This window comes from Lathyrus oleraceus, chromosome 5 (genome assembly GCF_024323335.1).
Source record: "Lathyrus oleraceus cultivar Zhongwan6 chromosome 5, CAAS_Psat_ZW6_1.0, whole genome shotgun sequence".
NCBI classification, from domain to species: Eukaryota; Viridiplantae; Streptophyta; class Magnoliopsida; order Fabales; family Fabaceae; genus Lathyrus; species Lathyrus oleraceus.
The window spans coordinates 110,966,990-110,972,489 of record NC_066583.1 but is presented as its reverse complement, the minus strand read 5'-3'; the positions used below and the strand labels follow the sequence as shown (position 1 = coordinate 110,972,489).

At 39.5% G+C, this 5,500-nt stretch overlaps 1 pseudogene; it reads right to left on the bottom strand.

The window, feature by feature from the left end:
- Window positions 1-1,606: 1,606 nt before the first annotated feature.
- On the bottom strand, window positions 1,607-1,706 carry LOC127089213 (uncharacterized; annotated as a pseudogene).
- Between the last annotated feature and the right edge of the window lie 3,794 nt (window positions 1,707-5,500).

The following is a 5,500-nucleotide window of genomic DNA, read 5'->3' as shown; positions in this document are numbered from 1 at the left end:
AAGACTATTGTATTACGCATTCAGGTTCTTTAATCATTATTTAATATTTTGTTTCATTATTTATCTATATTATCTGCCTGGAATGAGTCTGTTTATGCATGATATGTATTCTTGTTTATTTAGCATGTCTGGCTAATTCGCCTAGATATCGGTATGTAAAGTAAGCAGAATAAGGGATCAAGACTGAGTCGGTCTATTTAAACTTAAAATTGAAATCAATCTTTTTACGGTCTCAACTTACAGGTTTAATAACAAGATTTTTTACAAAAGTAAAGGACATAAAGAAGTTAAAATCAATAGAGCGAGAGTTTGAGGTTTTAACTGGACAGTGTAAGTTAGGCATTAATTCTAGATCAGGGCGAGAGCAAGTTTTAGAGTTAATTAAATTCTGACCTTTTCCAAAAAGTATTTTTAAAGATTGAATGTGAGGACGAGAGTTAAGCATTTGGATTTAATTGTATAACCTAAGTCAACAGAGCGAGAGTTTGAGATAAGGGTGTTTAAAACGGTCAGTGTTTTCTTAAAAAGAGTTTCTGCAACTTTATTGCTTTCAAAATATGGTTTTTGACTTAATTATAAGTGACAGCTACATTAATATAAAATCATGGTTTATTCAACAGAGCGAGAGTTTGAGATAAAACCTTTAACCAATAAAGTTAACTGAAACGATTTATTTTAAAACCAAGAAACCGACAAAGACTTGATTCCCTAGTTTTGACGAACTACATACCGATATCCGTTTTATTAATATTTAATCTAGATCTTAGTTTAGCTTTTAGTTTTTTTTCCCCAAACAATCAAACATTTTTCACCTTAGCTTTACGTAGTAACCTTAGATAACGGTATATCGATTCATAAGTCCCTGTGGGATCGATATCTTTTAAAACTACGCGATAGAACTGTGCACTTGCAGTTTGTATCCCATTCTCGACTCACACAGTCGAGCGATCAAGTTTTTGGCGCCGTTGCCGGGGACTTTTATTTAATCGATATCGTAACTCTTCCGTTACGCTGTAGAGACTAAGGTTTCTCTTTCTTCTATTCTTTCTTTCGTTGATTTGTATGCCACGCACTCGCTCACAAGGCGAACCGCTCTATTTACGAATCAACGATATCGAGCTATATCTCCGAGTCTTACGACGAATTCGGGAATATCGTGCTGCAAACAATCTCCCTCCTATAGATTTTCCTGATCTCAAAGATCTTCCTTCTTTAACCGAGATGGCAGAACCAGCTCGTGCTCTTAGAGATTACGCCGCTCCATCGCAAGATGAGCCGCATTCAAGTATTGCTCCGCCCGCAATCGAAGCAAACAACTTCGAACTTAAACCTTCGCTGTTGCAGGCTGTGCAACAGAACCAATTCTCTGGAAATCTTACCGAAGATCCAAACCTTCATTTATCCGTATTTGTCCAATACGCCGATACTGTTAAAGCTAATGGTGTCACTTCAGAGGCAATTCGACTTCGTCTTTTTCCTTTCTCATTAAGAGATAGCGCTAGAAGATGGCTTCAATCTCTCCCTTCCAACTCAGTCACCACCTGGAACGAGTTGAAGAAAGTTTTTCTTGCCCGATATTTTCCGCCAAGCAAAACAGCTATGTTAAGAGCCCAGATAAACGGATTTAAACAGAAAGACAACGAGTCTCTTTTCGAAGCATGGGAAAGATACAAAGACATGATGAGACTTTGCCCACACCATGGTTTGGAAGACTGGTTAGTAATTCACACATTTTATAATGGTCTCTTATACAACACAAGGTTAACAATAGACGCCGCTGCAGGTGGTGCACTAATGAACAAACCTTATGCTGATGCCTACCAGCTTATCGAGAGCATGGCCCAAAACCACTATCAGTGGGGAACCGAACGAACAACGGTGGAAAAACCTCAAACGAAAACTGGCATGTACGAGATAAGTAACCTTGATCACGTTAATGCAAAAGTGGATGCTTTGGTCCAGAAAATTGAAAGTTTAAACGTATCACCTCCAGCCGCCGTGGTTGCTATAACTCAGAATTGCGAGGTCTGTGGAATCCAAGGCCACACTCCTACGGACTGTCAACTCTTGACTGGAATCCAAGCAGAGCAAGTGAACTATGCTCAAGGAAGCCCCTATTCGAATACCTATAACCCAAATTGGAAGAACCATCCAAACTTTTCATATAAGAGTAATAATGCTTTATACGCACCTGGACAGTCTCCAAATCAAGCCCCATCTATACCTCCGGGATATCAGAAACCAAATCCATCCATGCCTAACAATAATACCCCTAGAAAATCCAACTTGGAAATCATGATGGAAAACTTTATAGCTTCCCAACAACAAACCAATAAAGATTTCTTAAACCAGAACATACACACTGGCGAACAACTTAAACAACTAGCAAGCAAAGTAGATGCCTTGGCTACCCATAACAAAATGCTGGAAACACAAATATCTCAAGTAGCTCAACAACAAGCACCTACTGCTGCCCCAACTGGTACCTTCCCTGGACAGCCCCAACCTAATCCGAGAAGCCAAGCTCATGCAATTATATTAAGAAGTGGAACGGAAGTGGAAGGACCGTCTGATCCAAGGATAGAAAACCAAAACCCTAAGAAATCAACTGAGGAAAGTGAACCTAAGGAAAAGGAAGAGAGTAATAAGGAAACCCTAGAAAAGAAGGAACCTTATGTACCTCCACCACCTTACAAACCACCTATCCCTTACCCTCAAAGGCTTGTTAAAACCAAAGATGCGGGCCAATTTAGAAAATTTGTTGACCTCCTTAAACAATTAAACGTTACAATTCCGTTCACCGAAGCTATTACGCAGATGCCCTCATATGCTAAATTCTTAAAAGAAATCCTTTCTAATAAGAGGAAACTTGAGGATAGCGAAACTGTTACACTCCCTGCCGAATGTAGCGCTATAATCCAAAACATGCCTCCTAAACTCAAGGATCCGGGTAGTTTCTCTATACCCTGTCACATAGGAAAATTTGTCATCGACAAAGCTTTATGCGATTTAGGAGCCGGAATTAGCGTTATGCCTTTATCCATATGTAAGAAACTGGAAATGGGAGAATTAAGACCAACCAAAATGTCTGTGCAACTAGCAGATCGTTCCATCAAATATCCTGTAGGAATCCTTGAAAACGTTCCCGTACGCATAGGTCAGTTTTACATTCCCACTGACTTTACAATTATGGACATTAGAGAAGATGATACTACGCCTATTATACTATGAAGACCGTTCTTAGCAACTGCCGGTGCAATCATAGACGTAAAACGAGGACGACTCACCTTCGAAGTAGGTGAAGAAAAAATTGAATTCATTCTGTCCCAATTCTTGAAAGCACCTGCAATAGAAGATACATGTTACTTCATGGATATCATCGATGAATGCATAAAAGAAGCAGAGTTAGGAGAAGACAAATCATCAGACTATCTTTTAGAGGACAAATCTAACCAATGTTTAGCAATAACACCGGACCCTACGCAATGTCTTAACAAACCAACCCCTGACCTGAAAACACTTCCCAAAAATCTGAGATATGAATTCCTAGACTTAGAACTTGAACGACCTGTGATAGTTAATGCAGATCTAGGAAGACTCGAAACAGAAAAACTCTTACATATCTTAAGGAAATATCCTACCGCACTAGGATACCACATCACCGATCTTAAAGGAATAAGCCCTTCTATTTGTATGCACCGCATCATGTTAGAAGAAGACTGTAAAACCTCTAGGGAACACCAGAGAAGACTAAATCCGATCCTGAGTGAGGTAGTAAAGAAAGAAATAACCAAGTTATTGGAAGCAGGTATTATATATCCTATATCTGATAGCAAATGGGTTAGCCCTGTACACGTTGTACCAAAGAAAGGAGGCATAACCGTTATTGAAAACGAAAAAGGAGAAACTATAACTAAACGAATCGAATCGGGATGGAGAATGTGCATTGATTATAGGAAACTAAACAAAGCAACCCGAAAAGATCATTTCCCTTTACCATTCATTGACCAAATGTTAGAACGATTAGCAAAACATTCACATTTCTGTTATCTAGACGGTTATTCAGGCTTCTTTCAAATACCAATTCACCCGGATGACCAAGAAAAGACAACGTTCACATGCCCTTTTGGTACCTTCGCTTATAGACGAATGCCGTTTGGTCTGTGTAATGCCCCTGCAACCTTTCAAAGATGCATGATGGCAATTTTCGCCGACTTTCTCGAAAACATCATGGAAGTATTCATGGATGACTTTTCTGTATACGGACAAAGTTTCGAAGAATGCCTTGAAAACCTAGAAAGAGTCCTTGAGCGATGTGTGAAAGTAAACTTAGTACTTAACTGGGAAAAGTGCCACTTTATGGTACAAGAAGGAATTGTTTTAGGACACATCATCTCGAACAGAGGAATTGAAGTAGACAAAGCCAAAATAGAGGTAATCGAAAATCTTCAACCCCCAAGAACCGTGAGGGAAGTACGAAGCTTTTTAGGACACGCCGGTTTTTACCGACGATTCATCAAAGACTTCTCTAAGATAACTAAACCTCTAACCGGACTGTTAATGAAAGATGCTGAATTCATATTCGACGATAACTGTTTAAAAGCATTTCAAACTCTTAAACAAGCATTGATCTCAGCACCCATAATGCAGACACCAGACTGGAATGAACCATTCGAAATAATGTGCGATGCCAGTGATTATGCTGTAGGTGCTGTTTTAGGACAAAGAAAGGATAAAAAGCTTCACGTTATATATTACGCAAGCAGAACCCTGGATGAAGCGCAAATGAATTACGCCACTACCGAGAAAGAACTCCTAGCAGTGGTATTTGCGCTAGATAAATTTCGTTCTTACTTGGTAGGAGCCAAAATAATAGTTTACACCGATCACGCTGCTATCAGGTACCTTTTAACAAAAAAGGATGCTAAACCCAGACTCCTAAGATGGATCTTGTTGCTACAAGAATTCGACTTAGAAATCAAGGACAAGAAAGGAACTGAAAACGTAGTAGCAGACCACCTCTCTAGACTTGAGAACCTTGAACCGGAAAGAACATCAATTAATGATGATTTCTCGTATGACAAACTTATAGCTACTTTGGAAGAGAACAACTCCGACATGCAAGTAGAAACCACCTTAGCTATAGCTGCCACACCATGGTACGCTGATCTAGTCAATTATTTAGCTGCCGGAATAGTACCACCTACTTTATCTTACCAGCAGAAGAAACGATTCTTCTACGACATAAAACACTATTACTGGGATGATCCCTTACTTTTCAAAAGAGGCCCCGATGGTATTTTCCGTCGATGTATACCCGAAGAAGAGGTAGAAAATATAATCCAACACTGCCACTCCGCTCCTTATGGTGGACACACAAGTACATCCAAGACCTGCTCTAAAATCCTACAAGCTGGCTTTTATTGGCCAACTATATGGAAGGACGTACATGCGGCTATTAAGGAATGTGACAGATGTCAACGCACGGGAAACATATCTA